Genomic DNA, 23,309 nt, shown 5'->3' with positions numbered 1-23,309 from the left:
TGATATTCCCATTTTTTAAATGACTGATATCACTTCCATCAGTAATATTTCACAGCCTTGTGAAATTTAGTAGGTTATTAGAACAAGACCTAAACCTGTGAGATTAAGATGCACCATCATTCCTGATCAATGGATGCCTTTACCCTAAAGATATGATTAGAAAAGGATTTCTCCCCCCCCCCTCTCTCTCTCATGTACATGTATACTTACTTACACATGCACGTTTTATTATTTGAGTTGAAATAAAACAATTCCAGTATCATTCCCAAACAAGCTCCCCAATACCCTGTGCACATTAATCCATGTTGACCAATTCATTGAAACAACAGTCAAATGCTCCCAGCAAACAGGAAGATTCATCTGTTCACTCACAATCTTACACATCAGCAAAGATGAAGCTCAAGTCCTTCAATGAGAGATGAGGTTGCCTCTGCTGGCTGCGGGTCTCTCCTGAGCAGTCCAATTATTTCAGTTCATTTGTAGGAGTTGGGTAGAACTGGCAACATTTTAAATGAGGTGGCAGAAACTTGCAGAGGCAGAATGGGTTTGAGGTCTGAATGCAGCTACTCACTGGTCTGAAATTCCAGACTAGGTTTTCACATTTTCTTGACTGTGACATTTTCCTATAAAGTTAAAATAAGAACACAAGACCTCCCCAAGCTGCTGATAAGCAAATTAGATGTCTGAACAAACCACTAGACATTACTGCTGTGAAATATCATTCTGTATGCTGTGAAGGTGTGTTGCTCTGATTGGTTGATAAATAAAACGCTGACTGGCCAATAGCCAGGCAGGAAGTATAAGTGGGATGAGCAGACAAGGAAAATTCTGGAAAGAGGAAGGCTGAGTCAGGAGTTGCCAGCTGGACACAGAGGAAGCAAGATGACAAGGCAGAACTGAGAAAAGGTACCAAGCCACGTGGCTAAACATAAATAAGAATTATGGGTTAATTTAAGTGTAAGATCTAGTCAATAATAAGCCTGAGCTAATGGCCATACAGTTCAGAATTCATATTAAGCCTCTGTGTATGCTTATTTGGGTCTGAGTGGCTGCAGGACTGGGTGGGAGAGATTTGTCCTGACCAAAGGGCCTGGGGAGGACTGGAGAAACTTCCAACTGCACATTACCATGGCTTCCCTAGAGGAAGAATAGACTAGACAAGCCAGAGGGGAAAGACCACAGCCTCATGGTATATAAGGATGATTCTACAGTTGCTAAAATGACTTACCTCAAACCCTCTGATTCATTGGAAATTTTTTGTATGTCTATCCATTTGCCCCTACTCATTTTTACTTTATTTTTTTCTTTAGACTCTTTCTTGCTATGCCTCAATTTCCTCTTGCCTCAGCCTAGTGAGTACTGGAGTCTCAGCTATGTACTACTATCAACCAGTTGCTAAGGCATGTACATAATGTACTCCTTATGAGCCAACCTGGAGTCTGCCTGGGATCTGTCAGAGTTCCTGATTGTGCAGAGTCTGCCTGAGGGCTGAGCCTACAGTCACTGTAAGAGTTCCTGATCATGCTCACCCAATGAGGGACGACCACACAGACTGGGCGCTGGGAGGAGGGTAGATAAGGCCTTCCCTGTTATTGAACAAATGAGTTTGTTATTTGCCTTCAACAGACTCCTGGTGCCTGTGCTGTTGACCTCGCGCCTTCTCCCCCCTCCCCCCAGGGAGCTGTTAGAATCCAAGCAACACTACTAGGTCTGGTTTCTCTTACCCTCTTACAAGTACTAATCCTACCGGATCCAAACACAGTTACAAAAGAATGAATGTGATCACTTTTAAAGTATCAGCAATACAAAGTCAAGACAGTTTGCAAACACTGTGTAACACTTGGGTATCAAGGAAACAGCACAGCCTTACCCAGTGTCTCACATGGCGATGATATGGTGGCCACAGGACTGTCACGAAAGCACAGCAAGGACAGAAAAACTTGTCAAATCTCAAATGTCACAACTGTAGACTTTGACTCCACACAACACAGCTAAGATGCTGAAGAAATGTTAAAACATCTGCCTTGCTCCTATATCCATATCTCAGATGTACAGACTCCCAGGAAGCAGTATACCATCATTTCTAGCATAAAATGGCACTCAAAAAAATAAATGTACTCAGCACCCTGTCTCAAGCATTTATTCTGTACCAGGCCCTGTGCCTAAGTACTTTGTAGGCATCGATTCATAACTGAATGGAAGCATGCACAGCGTCACAGAAGCTGAGGCAGGATTTCATCCGACACAATCTGAGCTCCCAGTGCTGTGCTTTAGAACAGATGATGCCACTGTGAACTTAAAGATTCACAGTCCTGCAGACACTGGTGCCCCGATTTCCTCTTGGGATACAGTAAAATGGTCCCCCACAGCTGACTGCTCTTGTGGCCTTGCAAGTAATTCCTGGCCCCTGGGGCACAGGAGGAAGTTTGTGGAGACCTCAAGAGAACAATTCAATTAGCTGCTCAATGGGCAAGGTGCCCCACCACTCCGTTTTCAATCTTAGAACTTGAATGTGAGTGCTGATATAGTCACACAGGAGTTTGACCTTGAGTTTGAAGCCATATGTTGGAATGATGGAACCAAGAGCTAAGGTCCCCCAGGAAGCCCTATCTGTCTGTGTCTGGGCCCCTTTACCTTAGTAACATCCAAAACTTTTTATGTATGTATGCATGCGTGTATGTATGTATTTAGTACATGTGTGTATGTATATATTTGTGTGTGTGTGTGTGTGTGTGTGTGTGTGTGTGTGTGTGTACACACATGTATAGGGGCATGCCTGTCATGGTGTGCACATAGAGATCAGAGAGCAATTCATGGAGTTTGGGCTCTCCCCTTCCCATGTGTAGGATCCTGTATCAAGTACATGTCATTTGACATTATCTCACGAGCTCCATAGCCAAGATTCGTTTAAGTCTTTGTTTCAGGGGACTTCACTAGATTTTTATTCCCTTTGAATTTCCTGTAATTCTGTCTGTACCATTGCTCTCCATCTCTCTGTACACTATTTTTCTGCCCCATGTCCAGATTGCTCATTTCCCACCATTCCTCTCCCCATCTTTCATCATCAATAGCTTCTTCCCCAAGATCACTCCCAAACTCTGTCTGCAGGTTTCTCACTTTTTGAAAACAGTCAATATGAGAATTAAGAATGCACACAGACAGTGAGCTGCAATTTTGAATGCAAATACAATTATTGTATTTGCATGGTAGGATTACGGATAATTTCATGACTAACCTGTCACTAATAATGCTTTCTAATGTTATTTGTTTTCAATGAAATATAATGGTAGAGTGCTCATTTGTGATTCTGTCTAAAGCACTATTAGCTGCTTTGTACTTATTTATAACTTTGACTGTTTTTGTTGAAGACCACAAGTTTCTCTTACCATTTAACATGTTTAGAGGTTTGCCACTGATGTATAGCCATGTCCATCCAAGCACCAAGTAAGAATAATCAGAATTAGAAAGCTAACCATTTTATATAAAAAAGAAATCATAAAACACAGTTTAATCCCCTCCTAAACTGAGGATTTAGGGCTTGTCTTCAGGTTGATATTATAAATGCCAATGACTTGCTCCATGCAGGAGTGGTGCTAATTGAAAATTAATATTTGGTTCGTTTAATCCTAGAGGCATATTGCCTAAACTCCCTTTCATGACAGGAGAACAAAATTTATACTGGGAAGGAAGAGCAGAGGCAAAGTGTAATAACTTATGCCGTTTCTTGTTGACACTCAGCAGCTTGTATACAGTGAGGACCCACTGGCACATGAACTCATCATTTCTCTTGCCTGGGTGTGGTGGTGCAAGCTCACAGGGGCAGAGCCAGGAATGAGCTGAGTTTGAGGCCAGCCTGGGCTATATGGAGAGTTCAAGGTTCATCAGACTGCATAGTGAAATTCCATGTATGCAAACAAGGGCTGGTGGTGTAGCTGGGTAGCAGAGTGCTTGCTTGTCATGCACAAGGTCCTGTGTTTGATTTCCAGCGTGGAAAGCAGCTTCAGCATCCCTTTCCGTTACTCAGTGGCCACCTCCATCCTTAGAGTCCCAACCTAGTTCACAGATTCATAGCCATCACTTCCAGTAGTCTGGTTCTTAAAAGTGTTGGCCAAAGAACTCTATTTCGAAAACAGTTCAGAGACTTGAAATCGTCTTTCATTGGTCATATTTTCATCTTAAGGCATCTTTCAGCTTCAAATACAGAAGACATAACGTGGGCTTTTCTTCAAATCTTGAGATTATGCAGGTTCCAGCAGAGATTTTCCCTAAGATGGCAGGGGTGGGGGGGTGGGGGTGGGGGGAGATTCTGATTAAAATTTCTTAAAAGAGGAATATTCTTGGCCACTAAAATAAAATTTGCTTTCATATCTGAAACTGAAATTTGAGCAATCAGTGCTTCCTTACCCATGAATTCTGGGAGCCTGGTGCGTCTGTATGGACTGAATTACAGGGCTATTAATGGAAGCAGGAAGCCAAGCATTTTCTGGGGTTATTTATTAATGTTACCTGTGCTTTCAAGAGCGGCCCTACCAGGTATGGCAGCTTCGTTATATCCCAGGCTTTCTGAGGGTCTCTTTAACTCTTTCATGCCACCTGATATTTTTCTCAGTGTCTCAGTTTGCTGTCAATAGCAAAAAGCAGGTGGCTCTGATTTGAGAAGAGAAAAAAATTGCCTATAGTTCCAAGCCAGCTATCAAGAAATGTAATAATTAAGTTATGTTCTGTGAATTATAAATTGTGTTGTCTCGTGTAGGTAGTTCAGATGTTTGTTGTCTGTTCATACAGTAAATCTCTCTCTTTTTCCTTTCTCTCTCCCTTTTTCTTACAATATTAAACGCCAGTTCAATGGTTTCCTTATCTAAGGAGGCCAGCTGTTTCCTGACGTTTGGATCTAACCTTTCCTTTCTAAATCAATGTCTGTCACAAGGAGACAGAAATATGTGTGTGACTTTACAGGATTTGTCTTCATAATGATGAATGTTTAGCTAGAGCATTGATTATAAAAATAGCATCCAGACTCTGAAAAGCAATTTAAAGCCATGGTATCTGTCTGTTACAATCATTAAAAGCTAATGAGTATGTTTCTTTGTTGTACTTAATCTTTCCACAGTCTGACTGGCAGCATTAATGTTGGAAAGATTACATTCTGTGTACAGAAAGCATTTTGTTTATTGGTCTCCAACTTCTATGCTAACTATTTAGCCCATCATTGAGATGTGGTATATGGGGGAATGTGCTTCTTAATTAACAAACGTGTGGAAAATCACCCAGTTTCGGGTGAATGGAAAGAACATTCCAACGATCGATGCATTCCCTACTTGAAGATACATTAAGTGTTATTAGAGCTTGAAATTCTTGTAAGAACAGTTGTTTTCCAAAGAGACCAAAGGGTCTGTGCGCACCCTTTGGCCACTGCCTCATAATTTTATCAAATGTCTGATGAGGCTAATCAATGATCTACATTTTCCATGCATCTTGCTAGGATTATAATTCGTTTTCTCCATTTTGTAAGAGGCAACAAAATCACAGCTTTTTCTCTAAATGAGTGAGTTTATCATAAAGCAAGCAGCTCCACAAAACACCTGAGGCTCAAGTTTGAGAAATCTGAATTTTTTTAAAAAAATCTATGTACTTATAGCTAGCATGTTCAAAGAAGTATATGCTTTTAGATATGGGACATTTTGTTCTTTGAGCCCTATTTAATTTGCCAAAAGAAAATAGAAAATATTTTGGGGATGGTTGAGGAGTTTGCTAACTTGGTAACGTTTTAGGCCTTATGTCTAAATGTCACAAAGGCCTGATCAAGAGAGGAAATCCTGACTCTCCCAGAAGGAGAGAACACTTCCATTCCCAGAAACTCCCAGAAAACTGCCTGGCATGCTTCACTGCCCAGCGAGTGCAGCGTAGGTCCAGGCTTACTTAAGTAACCAAGGCAAAGAGTTGAACCATAGATTCAGTTATAGGCTCAAAGCGTCTGAGCCACCAAGGCCAGTGGCTGGAGGTGGAGATGTACCGAGGCCTCCCCAAGCCTTCTCCACTGCCTCATTGTCACAGGGCAACAACCACACCTCCCAATGTTCAGTGATTATAAAGATAGTTTCGGCTCCTCCAAGAAGTGTTGAAGAAACCCTTCAATCATAATCAAAATAATCACTCTATCTCGTTTTCTAGGCACTGTGACTAGTCAAACGTTAGCTATGATCGCTTGGTATGTGATCTTTTAATCAAAGTTTTAATATTAAAATTCCTCCCACATCTCATCATCTACCCATCAAATTGCATATCTCACTTCAATTTTACCTTATTTTATATCGGGAGCAGACAGTACTCGAAAGCCTGTCTCTCCAGCACTCATTTGGAACCTAGATTTCTGATAGAACGATGTGGGGTGGGACTGCCTGGCGAACAACAGTTGCTGGCAGTGCCTTGCTTCTCGCTGTGCTTTCAAAACCCTTTTCGGCTTGTCTTTTAGCATTGTTGGATTGAAAGGTCATTGAGACTACCTCATCTCTAAAGGGCTCTAAAAATCCCCCAGGGTTCCGAGACTTGCTGTGGAGTAGAGCTGCAATCAGTCGGGGGATACAAACTGACAGTTGCCGAAGGAACCTTTCTCTGGATGAAAGAAGGTAAAGGCTGGGCCAGGAAACGGCTGGAAAGTGATTGAACATCAAGTCACTGAGTTTTCCTTTGGTCTCTGCCACTGTCCAGTGTGTGAGCTGAGAAGCCATTGTTAGTGCTGTGTCTCTCGATTTTATTAGTGCAGTAGGGTAAGGATGCCTTTCCACCATTTCAGCATAAAGTAGTGTAAGTCGCAACAGTGAATTCTATAGCTGAATGTTTTGTTACTGGGTGCATCCACACCAATCTCATTACCGCATTGTAACGTTTTATATTGTTTTCTTCTCTTAGGAAGTATGGAGCAGCTACGATTGAGCCCAAATGACACAGGAGAGAAGTGAGTGTCATAACAACAATCAGCGGTCTTAGCATTGTCCCACTGATGTCACTAGCACTTGGTGACAAGGATGACAGTGACAGTATTCATAGTTGTAGTAGTCACAGCTTGGTCTAGGGCGGTTAAGAAACTAGAGTTAAGTCACCAGGAACCATGTCAGTGATATCTATTTTTATAATGTAGGCTTGGTCATTCAATTGTCTCTGAGGAGTTGAGATAGGAAAAGTTATTTTTAAGAGGATTTATTTTTAATAAATAATAAAATGCTGTAGGAAATATGAGGAAGCAAAAATCACTCTAATTCTGTTAGGCATGAAACACTGGTATTAACTGATCCACGGAGGGTTTGCTATGTTCAGTTGGGTAGCATCTTCCAGTATTTGACTTATTTGACTCGTAACTAAGGAAAAAAGCTTACAGAGACCTAAAGGTGACTCTGCAGCATACTAACTGTTTACAAGACGTTAACTCCGGGAACATTGTTTTAAGTGCTGTAAAGATATTAAATGATATACAACTCAAAATCACTGCTGACACCTGTGGAGTAGGTCTGGAAGACCCTGATGTAGCGCCCTGTTACAAGTGAGGAAATTCACAAAAAGACTTAGCTTCGTACACAAGGTCTTACACACACGACACCCCAGGCCACCAAATTCCACAGCCTGTGCCCTTCACATGTGTTGTATGCTGCCATTTGCACCAACACTCTCGGGAGCACCTTGGAATCTGAGAACTTAGAAAACTGACAATATCCAGAAAGGATGCTCTGGACTATTATTTGGGCTCTTTGTGCTTCTGGGAGACATGTTGGGGTCTCCAAGTAGAGAAGCTGCAAAACCCTAGCTTCTAGGTTGTTGCCAGTAGATGGTAGAGTTCCATACATAACTAGTCTGTCAGATTCTCAGGAAATGGTCAAGATGATGGAGGACTAAGACTTTTTTGTTGTTTGTTTTCAAGACAGGGTTTCTCTGTGTAGCTTTGCACCCTTCCTGGAACTCACTCTGTAGACCAGGCTGGACTCGAACTCACAGAGATCCATCCGCCTGGCTCTGCCTCCCGAGTGCTGGGATTAAAGGCATGCGCCACCACAGCCCGTCAGACTAGGATGTTTTATTGTCCTTCTTTAGTGGAAGGAACCAATCATAAGCATGACCTCTGTCAGCTGTTTTCAACTTCCAGAATGGACACTGACAAGAGACATTTTTATTGCAAATCACTGCTGGAAATACTTTTGTTTACTTTAAATTCGGAATAACAGAACATTTGAAAATAGTCAGAATGCAAAATGTAGGATTCCACCCCTTGGGAAGAGGGCTATTGGATGCTGCTCCTGACTCTGTGTTTCAGTATGCATTCACTTGCTTGCCTTCTTATAGCCTTGGCTACATTTCCCAACATGTCTGCATCCTCGTTTCCCCATTCACTGAAGGAGAGATAACTTCACATATCTTTAAGGATGAGCATGAGATTGTTGCATGATGTTTACAAAAACATTATAGATAAACAAAAATGTTTACAAAGCATTGACTAAAAGAGGAAAAAAAAGAAAGAAAGAAAGAAAGAAAAAAAACTAGAAACAACCAAAATGTCCATCTATACATTCATGCCTAAATACATATTAGTGAATCTCACTATGGACTGTTGTACAGTTACTGAATCTAAATTCTACCATGACGTCCAAAATACTGTTCAAAATTATTTTCTCAGGCCTCAGCAGATACATAGGCAAGAACTTTGTGTTTATTCATTTGAAAAGGAAGTACCACCTTAGGAATTACTGGACAAGCATCTATTATACATTAACTGATGAAAGCAGATTGCAGGATTTCTCCATATCTCTACTTGTCTTTTCTTATTCCTGCAGCTTTTCCTTCCCTGAGATCATTGTCGGATCTTTCGGTATTTTCTGTAACTCTATGTTTATCTCCTTTCTTGGGCTGATCACATTTCATAATCCTTTTATTCTCATGTGATTCTAAGTCTTTCTCTTAACCCCTGAGCCATTTCTCCACTCCCATCTAAGTCTTTGTTTCCTGATAATAGAAACATACAGGTTGAGCCTGTGTCTGCTCTCCTTGATATCATAACCCCAATAATCAAGCCTGTAGTGTGCACTGGAAAAGCATGGTGATGCACACAGCAGACACACATAGAAGGATTCACCGCAAACTGTTAGCTGAGATTGTCTTTATTTGAATTTGGTTGTTTTTTTTTTTTTTGAGACAGGGTTTCTCTGTATAGCTTTGCGCCTTTACTGGAACTCACTTTGTAGACCAGGCTGGCCTCGAACTCACAGAGAGCCGCCTGTCTCTGCCTCCCAAGTCCTGGGATTAAAGGTGTGTGCCACCACCTCCCAGTGAGATTTTCTTAAGAGAATACTATAGTAGCCAATAAAGAGAGACAAGCTTTTCACTCTATTTTCAGATTAGTTTTTTAAAATGCTATGGATCACATTTTGGCTCTTCCCCAGAGAACTCCTCTAGCATTCAGACTTCTCTAGGATGTCTTTAATATTCACTAATCCATTTTGGAATAAACATTGCCCTCCATGGCAGCTCCATGGAGGACACTGACCATGAGAGATGTCTGTGCCATGTCCTCTGGTCCTGTGTGAAGGAGCTTCTGCGTTCATAAGAGAATTGCTAGTGGGCCTATGCTTTTGCCTCTCTCTTTCCGATTTCTGTTAAGCCTCTTATTTGGTGATGTACATTTTGCTAATGAGTTTGTTTAGAATGCATTTTCTGAGAGTCTCTCAAGATATGCTGAAGTGTGGCCACAGGTGGTTTGGAAGACAGCTTACTTATTAAAGGTGATGAGAGGAGACATACTGTATGGAAGATAAGACAGGAAAGCTGAGAAACTAGGACAAGGCAGCATAGGCTAGAAGAGAATCATTTTCATCCTCATCACATAAGCAGGTGCTAATGCTAAAGATCTTACATGGATCCTAGACATGTAAGAGTACTTCCAGAAAGATGAATAGATGTTGCCCCTACCTGCAGAAACCAAAAGAACCTACATGGATAGCTGCAGGTACTCGGCATAGAGGCTAATGAAGTTTTCTGTTCAACAGAACATCTGATTTTCCTTGCTCAAGGGAAGCCTGAATGAAATCCATGGGGCGGGGGTGGGGGCGTGGATGATGTCTTTGATTGGTCAAATGCTCAGGCGTGCTGATGAACTATAGATACCCAGTAGATGTCAGGGTGTTAGAAGAGAATGGATGGAGTCTACTTATCCCCTCCCCACCTTATCCTGATATCATTTCATTGTGATAACACACAAGGGGCTCATATCAGGTCAAAATGTTTTTGCTATGATAGATTGTTGAGCATATTTCTAATTTGTTTTGTTGTCTAAAATACCCTCTCTCTCTTCTGCCTTTTGAAACCTCAACATCGAACTATTGGAAGAATTAGGACTTTGGAAACAGATCATCTTAATTCAAATCTTGGTCTCTACAATTCCAGAACAACTTCTCCCAAACATCCTTCTTGGTTTCTGTTTTCCAGATGTAAGACTTAATTCTACCCACAGCCATGACAACCAAAAATGTCTTCAGGCATTGGCAAATGTCTGTTAGAAATCAAAATTCCCAGCTGAGACTTGTTCCTCTACACCACCTTTACCTAAGTAAGGAGAGTTGTGATTAGCATTGCCACTTCCTATTGTCTAGCACCTTATAGCCTACAAAGCCATCAGAATGTTTTAGAAAATCACTTCTGTTGCCACCAGGGAAAACAGTATGAAAAAGTGGATGGATGTGTCTTACAGTGATCTTCCATGGGCTCTTATCACAGAAAATTGTTGCCCAGTGGGAAGCTGAGGAATGGAACTTTCCTCTTGGTTTTTAGCTCCTTTGATGCCACATGCAGTTCGGGACCCTGGGGCAGGTTTTTTACTCATTCTGCCCTCCTCCTTTTTAGAAAATGTCAAAAGAAATACCGCCTTTAAAGAATAAGGCATAACTTAAATTATTAACTCTATTGCATTAGCATATCTCTGAGGTTCCTATACTTCAGGGGTGTGGAAGAAAGTGGGGAAGGAGCCGTCCATGAAATCTCACCCTCTGTCTGATGGCCCAAAGTCTTTGGTCACAGTCTATAGGAGAAAACCCAACTGATGCTTTAAACATGTTCAGAATCCAGGGCAGGCGTCTGAGTGCGTGAAATGACCTTGAGGTCTTTAACACGTGTGACCGGTACATTTAATGGTTGTGGCCTTGTTCAACATTTTGTCATTTTAGCTATTGATCTTTTCCTACAAGTTTTGTTATCTAACATGCATGTACATTTCTGTTCTTCCCTCCACCCCCTGCTCTCTCTTTCCTTCCATCCTTTCCCCTCCTTTTCCCCTCCCTCTCTTCCTCTCCTCTTCTGCTTTTTCCTTCTCTTTTTCTGTTTGTCTCTAGCATGTGACACCTTAGCCTCAGGTGTTAGAGTAAGAAGAATGCCTTTAGAACCAGATAACTCTAAATTCAATACTAGTGTCCATGTGATTACCATTCCCAACATCCCAAGGGAGCTCTTGATGCAGGAGAACGATGCCTACTCTATCAGCCAAGTCCCTTCAGTGATGAATAACACATAATCTTTTGCAAGATGATGTAAGGGAAAGGTTGTGAACCAGATGTCTGTAAGTACTTCCGGCAGTTAGACCTACAGTCTAGGTACCATCGTAATGATTCACCTCTCACCTTCATTATCATCAACAAAAAAAAAAAAAAAAAACATGAAACAACATGAAAAGGGAAATGATATTCTGCAACAACAGGTTACTGAATTTGATGTGTGGACCTTAAAGCTACCCTGACCCACAGAAGACCGGCTGCTTCTTCTATAGGTCAAGCAGCAGTGTTGAGCATTTGTCACTGATTGGCATCATGTGGGGTGAGCTGATATCTGAAGTGGCCACTGTATTGATGGAGAATGGGCAGGATTAGCCTGGAGCACAGCTGCCTCAACTCAGTCTGGAGCAACCTAATAAAGAGGAAGGCAAAACCCCGGCCATACTGTAAGAGGGGCTTGGTGGTGCTCAGGAAATACAGCAACAAAACAAAATAAAGCCAAAAACCAAAACTCATAAATCTGTCAAAGCTAATTGAAAAGTTGAATTAAACCATGTTATACAAAAGGCATTCTCCCTACACATGCTTTGAAAAAAGAACACCGTGTTCGGTCAATATTTTAATATAGTTTTGTACACTGTGTGCATTGTGTGTCTTATACTTTCTTCTTTAGATTTCTAGAAATAGTTTATATGCCTACAAACAGTGCCTATTTTACCCTTCTCCTGTCCTGGCTCTGTTCGTTTCTTCCTGTTCTGTCTTTTCTACATAAATAAGAATGCGTTTTATACCTGCTATTGCCTTTCCTGATTCCATATGTATATCTGAGATGTTTATCTCTATAGAGGAAAAATGCTGCCACACTGGTGCATATTCTAATCTGCAAATGCAGAGACAGCTGCACATTTTATGTTATAGTATACTGACTTTAAATTTAAGTCTTTCTTCGCATCTCTACTACGGATCTGCTTCTAATTTCATGTGTTTGGTACTCAATACGTTAATTTCAATTTCTTGTCTAGTAACATACTTCTTTAAGGGTGACATCACCAGTGATAAACAGTTGCTCTACTTGAATCACATGGCTTCTTGTCATTAGAATTTTATTGTCAGTTTTAGGTATTCTGTACTTTCAGTTTATTAATATCCTCTTTGACGGAGTTGCTGCTTGATAGGGAGCCATGAGATATTCAGCTAGTGGGTGATTTCTGGTTTTGTTTCACTGCCTGGGATGAGTAACATTTTCAATCCTACATTTACTTCCTAAATATTTTTTTAAATGTTTTCTCTGTGGTCTAAAAGAGGTCCTCTTTTTTTTATTTTAAAGCTTATTCATTAGATACCTGAAAACAGAGACATTGCTTTCAAAATAAGAAATTTCATATATGCATATTAAAGGTACCATAGTTACTGTTTTTAGGCCTTCTGTATTCACTGGAGGTGTATGTGTATATATTCATATATTATAGAAAGCACTCATATTGATGTAATATATTATTGTGCCTTTTTTTAAAAACAAGGACTCATATCTCAGGATAGCCTCAAATTCCAAAAATCTCATTTTTGTCATTCCTAAAAATGACTTTGAACTTCTTCCATCTACTTCCCAACGTCTGGGAATTTCTTAGTGTATCACTTACAATTTTGGTGCCCCAGGACTGTTGCTGTAAACAAGTACTGAGACTCTCTCTGTACTTTGTATCTTTAATACTATACAACAACCTCAGTGTCTTAGTTATTATTTTATATGGGGAACTTTTGCTGATGTCACAATGCCTGCCAGCCATTTTATTCTCAATCAGTCTTAATCTCTTCGTATTTTCTTTTCTTTTAATTTTTTAATATCTTATTTTTTCTTTCTTTTTAATTTTTGAGACAGGGAAGGTCTTACTCTATAGCCCTGGAAGGCCCAGGACTTGCTGTGTAGACCAGGCTGGCTTCCAATTCACAGTAACCTACCTGCATATGTCTCCCAGAGAGCTAGCATTGAAGACATGAATCACCATGCTGCGTTTGGTTTCTATTTTCGTTACTTTTAAATATTTTACATGTAGCTTTTTCCTTGTTGATTTATGTATGTTTTTTCTAACAGGTTTGAAGATTTTTCTGTGTTGCTTATATTATGGTAACTACTTTTCATGTAGCATGTTTAATTGATTTACATGTTTTTCTAGCAAGTTTAAAGCTTTATATGGTGTGTTTGTGTTGTTTGCCTATCTTTGTAGCAACTTTTTATAATATCTAGTATCTTCGCCCATTAAACCCCCATGGTGAGTAACAATAAAAGGCTTTGCCTTCCTTCTGACCCCCCATTCCTCCACCTCTCCTCTATTCCACAGTAGATGGGCTTATCTTTTTATGACTGCCTTGGCAACATTGAATAAATGGTTCCTTCTTTTCCACTGTGTGTCAGCTTTAATTGATTTTCTTTGGTCTCCATCTGTGAAAAATATTAGAAAAATCACTGTGAACATTTCATGTTCCATCTTAAATCCTCAAACTTTTGTTGGTCTTAACATTTCTAATTCCCCAGGTCTCTGTTATTGTACAGTTTTCTGTAAGACAATGCCGGTGTTTGTTTGAATATGAATCCCACAGTGGAATAGATTCAATTTCCACTACGAATCTGCTGCAGTAACGTTTTATCTCATTTCTTTGTTGCCTTATATTTACTCCCTAGTAGAATCTTCATGAGGTGATCATAGAAAATATTTTTTGAATTTTTCAGTGTTTAAAGCTAATGATTTCCTTCAGACCTGAGTGGAATTTTGACTACTTTGATGCTACAGATGATAATATCTTTATATTTATTTTGTATTTACTTGTTTGTTTATTATTTATATATTTTGGTTTTTCGAGACAAGGTTTCCCTGTGTAGCCCTGGCTGGTCTGGATCTCACTCTGTAGACCAGGCTGGCCTTGAACTCAGAGATCTGCCTGCCTCTGCCTCCGAAGTGCTGGGATTAAAGGCGTGCGCCACCACCGCCTAGCTTACACTGTCCATTCTTTGGGGCTTCATAGGTTTTACATTGCTTTGGGAGGTTGGAAGCAAGGCTCTTCATTTTCACTTTCACACATCGCTTTACCACTTTGCCTGGCTAACCAAGAATTCTTTGGCATCCTTTACTAATGCATTGGCACTGGAAATTTGGAGACATTCCTCCTTCACTCTAGGAATGGTGCACCTTTCTACCAGGAAGATTAAAATGTTTTGCTAAGATTAGAAACTTTATATATGCTTGAATGTTGCTCTGCTTCAGTAATGTACTGTTTGTTCTGAGTTCATCACACTCCTGTGCCTGCTCATGTTCTTAGGCACTGTCTTCTCTGTCCTTATTCCCCTGTCTTTTTATCTCCCTTCTCCTCCACTTTCTTCCCTTCTTTCGTTCCTTCCATTCACTTTCTCTTGCCTCCCTTCCACTCTTCATATCGCTTAGTGTGATCTCAGCAGAGCCCATTCTCTTTCATGTCTTCCTTCCTTGGTTCCTTTTTCCCTTCGCTTTCTCCCCTGGCCTCAGAAGGTTGTGTTTTCATCTCCTGCTCTTTCCTATCCACCCTTTTCGGGGGCCCAGCCCTCAAAGCTGGTTTATTGCATCCTAGAAGCAATCATATGTCCATTCCACTCGCAGTGAAGCATGTCTTCATATTTCTATCTGCCCTACTGAAACTTAACCCCCACACCCCAGAGCAGGGAATGGGGCTCAGTGGCTGGCAGTTTACTATAAAGTCCTGGGTTCAATCCCTCTCATTAGAAAAAAAAAATCTATCTTTATACTTAGGCTTGTCTTTCTTAATTTCTTTATTGTGGCATCTCTGTGTGGTATCCTTATATATTTCTTTTATAATAGCTCATCTTGAAATAGGTTTCTATTTCTATGACCACTATTTGTGGGTAGGTTCTGTGTGAAGGAGGCCCCAAGACCATGCATTAATTGGCTACATATTTTTTTCTTCCTAGAAGATTGTGTCTGCTTTGTTTTAACTTTTAAATATCTTCCTAGATCAGAGACAGATCCAACTGTGAAGTGGTTCATGATGCAAACGTTCTTTTCCCCCCACAGTCACAGACTGGTGCCTTAAAAAAATCTAATTTTTTTTTTCATATTAATCTTTAGTGGCTCAACTCCTGACTTTTCAGAACCAAATCAAATCCATGAACTTTCCAGGCATGATGTCACATGCTTGTAATTTCAGCAGTTCTAAGACTGATGCAGGGGTGGGGGGGTCACAAGTTCAAGACCAGTTTTAGTTTAACTGATAACTTGACAAAGCCTAAATTCATCTGAGAAGGGAGCCTCAATTAAGGGATTTCCCAGATCAGATTGGCCTGCAGGCATGCCTGTGTGGGAATGTCTTGATTATTAATCAATGTATAAGGGCCGGGGCCAGTGTGGGCAGCACCATTCCTGGGCAGGTAGTCTTGTACTGTATGTAAAAACTAATAAAGGGGACTAGAGAGAAAATTTAGTGGGTAAGAGTGGGAATGGATCTTGCAGAGGATGAGTTAAGATCCCAGAATCTTCACCAGGAAGCTCAAACCACTTGTAACTCTAGCTGTGGGCCACTATGGGACACCTGCACTTATGTGCACATATCCACACATAGATATGCACATACTTTAAAAAAAAATAAAGTAATTCTTTTAAAAAATAAAGACTGATAAAGAGAAGCTAGCAGCTAACACCATCTATTCTTTGGGGCTTCATAGGTTGTACATTGCTTTTGCTCAGAGTGCTTAAGCACAGCAAGAGAGATAAAATTAGCCTAGCCTAGGCTGCACAGTGAGACCCTCAAAAATAAAATCAATAAAATAAAATATCCAGGGATTCACCTGTCTTAGTTAGGGTTACTGTTGCTGTGAAGAGACACCATGACAATGGCAACTCTTATAAAGGAAAACATTTCATTGGTGCTGGCACATAGTTTCAGAGGTTCAGTCCATTATCATCATGGCAAAAAGCATGGTGGCATGCAGGCAGACATGGTGCTGGAGAAGGAGCTGAGAGTTCCATATCTGGATCCCCAGGCAGCAGAAGAGACTTGCATCCCACACTGGACGTAGCTAGAGTATATGAGACCTCAAAGCCTGCCCCCACAGTGATACACTCCGTCCAACAAAACCACACCTACTCCAACAAGGCCACACTTTTAATAGTGCTGCTCCCTAAGGGCCAAGCATCCAAACACATGAGTCTGTGGGGACCATTCCTATTCACGCCACCTCACCACCTATCTCCATCTTGTGTATATTTTGTCTCTCATGGTAGACTACTTAGGTCTTTTCCTTATAATTTGTATTATAAAATATGATATATACAGAAGATTAACTTACCATATTAGAACTTGAAATGTTTTTAACTCATTAATTGAATCTAAACACTTATTTAAGTACTTCAGTAATTATTTTTAGTTGTGACCAGAAATAACTGCAACTCACTGTGGGATGATGGGAATATTTACATTTACTAATCACTTATTCTGATCATTTTTCCTTCAATCAAATTTTAATCATCACCACATTATATGTGATCATTTTCAATAGTGGTTAAATAATAAAAAAAGGTTAAATTATCCTTAAAATATGCATTTATCCTTTGTTTTAAAAGAATATAAGAACCAACAGACACTAAGATCTAAAGGATTCAGTACTTAACTTTTACATGACTTTTTTATTCATAGTAAAAGCGTTGAAACCACTGGGCATACAGTTAATGTGGCCTCTTAGTGCCACATTTCCTCTTCTGAGTCTCTTAGACAAAAGCCTTTGTGACTTCATAAGATGACCACATGGAGTATATGAAATTCAGCAAGTCACAGCTTGCAACATTTGGCTTAGGGATTTATGTCCGGTTGGAAGGGCTTGACTGTTAGTCAGGAATCTCTATTATATATATATGTACAGATATATGTATACACACATGCAGACACACACACACACACACACACACACACACACACACACACACACACACATCTTAGTTACTTTTATATTGCTGTGATAAGACCCCATGGCCAAGGCAACTTTTATATGGATGTGTTTATGTGGGGCTTACAGTTCGGAGGGTTAGAGTCCGTGGCCATCATAACAGTGACCATGGCAGCAGACAGGCAGAAATGGCACTGTAGCAGCATCTGAGAGCTCATATTTTGAGACACAAATGAGCAGCAGGGAGCTAAATAGGGATGGCTTGGCCCTTTGAAACCTCAAAGCTGGCTGCCAGTGACACACCTCCTCCAACAAGGCCACACCTCCCAATCTTTCCCAAAGTATTCAAACATATGAGCCTTTGGGGCCATTTTCTGTAGCACGAATCTTTAATGGTCTTATTGATAGAAACAAACCTAGTGCCAGTTAATTGGGGTGAATGCTGGAAAATCAGAGAAGCATAACAAGCCATAGCCACCTCACCTTGCCAGTTCCTTAGCTGATCCTGTTTCCTCAGACTGGAAGCCTCTGAGTCCTCATCCAAATGGATCTCAGCTGAACTGCTGCTCAGAAGCCTAAAAGCTTAACCAGGCTCTAGTTCCTGGTTTTCATGCCTTATATACCTTTCTGCTTTTTGCCATTACTTCCTGGGATTAAAGGCATGAGTCACCATGCCTGGGTGTTTCCTGTGTGGCTTTAAACTCAGAGATCCAGATGGATTTCTGCCTCCAGAATGCTAGGATTAAAGTTGTGAATGCCACCATTTTCTGGCCTCTATATCTGTCCAGTGACTGTTCTGTTCTCTGACCCCCCAGATAAATTTATTAGGGTGCACGATATATTGGGGAACACAATATCACCACAATTCTCATCCAAACCACCACAATATTAAAAGGGAAATCATTAGATTATCTCACAGAATGTGGTCCAGGTGGTCCAACAATGCTGTGTCACACCGGAGAAGCCAAGAATTCCATAGTTGTTCAGTCCACAAAGCCAGGTATCTCTGCAATTTCAGAAGTTGCTGAAGACCTGGAAGACTCCTGGAGAGTTGCTGGTCATCAGTCTGCTTTGGAATCCTGAGAGAGGTTCTAATACAGTGGAGGAATGCCACAACAGCAGGATAGATGAAATTGCCAGTGATTATGAGCGAGAGCCGGCAAAAAATCAGTTTCCTTCTTGCATGCCCTTTTATCTGGGCCTGAAGATGTCATCCAGATATATGGGAGGTCTTCCTGCTTCAAATAATATGTGAAAGAAAATTTCTCACAGCAGTGCCCAGCAACTTGGGTTTCAGTTGATTCTGTACACTAACCAAGATTAACCATCAATGCTATTCAGGTGTACGAAATGGCTCTGCTCTGCCTCTTGCCTGCCTGTCCACCTCTATCTCTCATCTGGCCTCTGTCCTGCTTATACTTGAATAAAAGTCCTTCCTTCCTTCATGCTTGGCCTATGATCTCACCTCAGGGCCTTTGTGCATGATTTTCTTCTTTCCTGTAAAGACTTGCCCTTCATCTTTTCCTATTCAAGGGGTATTGTCCTTCACACCCCCAGCTTCCATGTCTCTTCTTCAAGGATTCTTCTCTGGATTTCTTGACTCCCTGTGCTGGCCTCCCTTCTCTTAAAATACACCTTTCCCTTGCAGTTTTCCAGTCTTCTTTAACTACAAACTCTGCAAGTCTGCCTGTTGGCACAATATTTCATTCCTGGTGCTTATCACAGGGTCTAGAACAGCAGGTACTTAATAAATAATTGTTGAATGAATAACTAGAACAATTAGTTAAGAAACTATCACTGAGAACTAGCTTGTATCAGTCATCTGTCTTATTTTATCATGTAACAGACATTCGTTTGAGAAAATATAAAGTAGAGCAAAGATGTTTTTAAAGAAAAAAATCAAGAAAGAAATGAGTCTATTTAAGGGTCCTTGAGGAAAATTTTTGATGTTGTAAGGTTTTGCATATTTACTTCATGTGTTTGTTGAATATAAAAGGTACCCAGGAGTCTTGAATTTGCATCTGAACTACCTAAACTCTTGAGTTATAAAAATGAGCAAGGAATTTGTTGATGTGGTTTTGGAGATATTTGGTCTTTTGTGCTTGTAATTGGATTAGAATTACAAGAAACAGATAAAATGTTCCCACACATTTCTTATTTCACCCCTTGGTCCGATACTAAGTCAAGTAGCCTAATAGCTGTGCGTGAAATAAACATTTTCATGTACTGTGATCTGGGCCTTTGTATTCTGGGACCACATGCATCTGTTACAGGTTCAGAGCATTAATTTCTCATATTTATCCAGTGCTTATGGGGCTCCTTTGAGTTTGTGAGAGAGGAGAGGGGAGGGGAAATGGTTGGAGATGGAAGGGACTGCAAAGTTTATTCAGCTGCATTCCTCCTACAGATGAGGAAACTGCAGATAATGCACAATTATTACATTAAATAGTTCTTGTATTACTATAAGGAACAGATGCTGCAACAATGTGGCCATATTAAAGGTGCATACTTCGGTCCAATGCCCTCCTTGTCCTAAGGCTGATGACACCACTTGCCCCTGCCTGGTTGAAGCTGGCCTTTTCATCCAACAGAGGCAGGCTATTGAGGGCTTTCAGGAAGAGCACCATGTAAACATATCATGTCAGCATTACCTGACATGGAACATGAACTGATTCCCCCCCCCCCCTACTAAGTATTTAAGTGGTTTATAAAATGACCCATATGGTGGTAGCTATTGTAACTGACAGACAAACTTACATGCTCTTATGATTGAAAATTGCAGCTGTGAACACACCAAACTTTCATTAATGTATTGATGGGGACAGTGTTTGCGCACTTGCTTCAATGATCTGTCAGTTTAAAAGGCTTGACTATCAACCAGGAAAATAACATTTTTTATTTATTTTTTTAGTGCAGACCAGCAAGTCAAAATCAGTCTGCCTCATGAAGCAGATTAAATCCCCCAGAAGGAGACAGCCACTCCATGACACTAAAGGAATATATAACACAGTAAGCTGAAATGTTGTTCCAAACCTACCAGGTCTGGATTTTTCCATTAGAAATGCTCCAACACTGTGGGGAAAGCAGTTGAGTTTGGTGGGATAATTAACAAGGTCTTCAACTTACCAGCACCACGAAGAAAGACCTGAATTAGCTTCTGGGTGCTCTAGAGTTGTTGAAAGACGGGAAGTAGAGCTCAGACTTGGTTTCCTCCTGACACAATATGGTGTTGGACAAAGGTACGTTCTTTCAGTCTTAGCTTCCCTACTAGTGGTGATAAGTCTAGAGGAGGCATTAGCAAACACACAAGCAATCTGAGACTGCCCCACTTCATAGGAGTTTTCCTACTGGTGCTTGGATCTAGTGCCTGACTTCTCCTTACAGGTAGGTGTCTGTGTTTGTATACACCATACTCCTGTTCCAAATTACACACCAAAATTCCTGGAAGAAGACATGTTGTTAATCCATTCCTATCCTTGCCAATTTGTAGGCCGAATGTCTTGATTGCTGCATATAATTGAGGTGGTTTGAAAATAGGCCCAATGACTCTACAGGTCTGGATGAGATCATGGGTCCCTAACTGTAGCCTGGATTCCCTCATTTGTGCATAATACTCATTAGGTACCTCACCAGTTTACAAGAGAAGACAGAGGCAAAAATATCTCTGCAAAGGCTTCCATGTGTTCTTGCGATATGACTTAAGACAATGATATCAGCCTAGAAAGCTCTTGACAAAGAACAAAAGGAGCATGGCTTAGGATCGCACAACCTTAAGAACCAAAGGCATCAGATTATTTATGCTTTCCTTGCTATTTGCCTAAACCAATGTATTCAACAATACCTACTAGAATTTCTCTCAGAAGTTGGCATCTCATATATGAATTTGCAGATTGAAGAATCAATGAGTCTCCTTTTTTCATCAGGTGGGTGCACTGTCTTTCACCATCTTTCATATTCTGGGTATTTCCCCATTCCTCAACTGACACAAAAAGAATCAAACAGAATCTTAGAGCTTCTTCCCCTACCCTGAGTTTTAATTACTTCACAAAGCCCTTAAATGTTTTGGTTTTTCAAGATAAGGTGTAACAGCCCTGGCTGTCCTGGAACTAACTTTGAGAGGATTAAATGAGTATTTTTAAAGTATCAAATCTTTAGATACTTTACAATCTTTATACTGTTCCATGGTATAGTGAACATGATACTTCACACACAAAAAAGTGATACAATAATAATAACCAGTGTCTCAGATTATGGATATGACATTATGAAATGAAAATATATATCCATTTTCTTATAACCCTGAAGTACAAAATGTTTCTTTATTTTGAGGCTTGTTTAGCTCCCAGACTTTCTGATAAGAGATTTGAGTGGTGTGTGTGTGTGTGTGTGTGTGTGTGTGTGTGTGTGTGTGTGTGTGTGTGTTTAGTGGAGGCTAGGGGATCTACTCCATCTGACATACCTCAGGAGTCATCCACCTTATTATTTGAGGCAGGATCTCCCTCTGGCTTAGAGCTCACCTAGCAGGCTAAGTTGCTTGGCCATGGAGTCCCAGGTAACCAACTATCTTTACTTCCCTGGCCCTGGGATCACAGATAAGCACCAAGCTTTTCTATGTGGGTTCTTTGGATCAAACTCAGGCCCTCATCTTGTATGGCCAGTACAAGTGGGCCTTTTCTCAGCCTAAGATCAGGATTTTTTAGCCTAATATTTTTCACTGAAACCCTTTCTTAGCTTTATACACTGTGAGATATTGAACAATCTGGGTGACCTTCTGCCTCAGATCTCTCAAATATTCTACCTATAGATGGAAATGACAGTAGTGTCTCCCCATGGAGGTTAGAGTAAGATGGAACAGATCATGGAAATGATCATAAACAAGGCCTATCTCAGAGGAGTCAGTACTATCTTGAAATGTTTGTTGTTTGTATTTTCTGGGTGCTGTCCAACTTTATATAAGAGCACACATTAGAGACTTGTGTAAAAGTTCTTGGAATGGTTGCATGAATGAACAGATGACCTCTTTCTCTTCAAACATTGAGTTGATTCCTTGTTCTTTCTCAGAATATAGGTTAAAAAAGAAAAGAAAAAACAAACCTTCTCATTTGTTATGCTTTTCACATAGCTTACCTTATTCTGACCTCCTCTTCCTGACAAGACTATATTCCTGCTTTCCCCATCCTGGGAAGTGTCTTCCTTTCTGACTGTTTATGTGCTTTTATTCATCCACACCTGTTGGAAGTGCACCTTGACAAACAGTAATGCTGTCTTCAAATTTCTCCTGACAGCTTTTCTTCATCGGTTGTATTCTTTTCCAGAATTGAGATTCTAATGAGCTCTCCTTGCCCTTGAGGCAACTGGCTTTTTGTTATTCCTTCTAAAACACAGGCATCCATCTGTATTTACTTACAGCCTTCTAAAATCTGCATGCAAAGTACATATTCCCTTCTCATGGCTACAATAAACCACAAATAATAGAGATGTTAGCACAACCATCACTCTTGGCCTTGATGAAACTATACTACCTATGACACCTCATTTTCAAACGTCCATTTCTGTCCCTCCCATCTTTATTTATGTTTAGAATCTTCAATCTCCACCTCTTCAAGACCTACAGCCACTGGACTTGGCTATTTTTGTTCCCTGGAAAGGCTTTTCTTCTGTCTTTTCTTAATCCACTAATATTACCAGTATCCAGCAAATGTTCCTGCTGTTTCCTTTGCCACAGCCCCAGGCTGGTGCCTGTTCTTACCAAAAAACTCAATTTCAATTGGTAGAAAAATGCAAAAATGAATCCACAACTGGGCTTCACCTTATGTTCACAATCATAAGCCTGAAATGGGCGCTCTGCCTCCTAAGAAGCT

This window comes from Onychomys torridus, chromosome 20 (assembly GCF_903995425.1).
Source record: "Onychomys torridus chromosome 20, mOncTor1.1, whole genome shotgun sequence".
In the NCBI taxonomy this organism is placed as follows: Eukaryota; Metazoa; Chordata; class Mammalia; order Rodentia; family Cricetidae; genus Onychomys; species Onychomys torridus.
Note: the sequence above shows the minus strand (reverse complement) of the source record.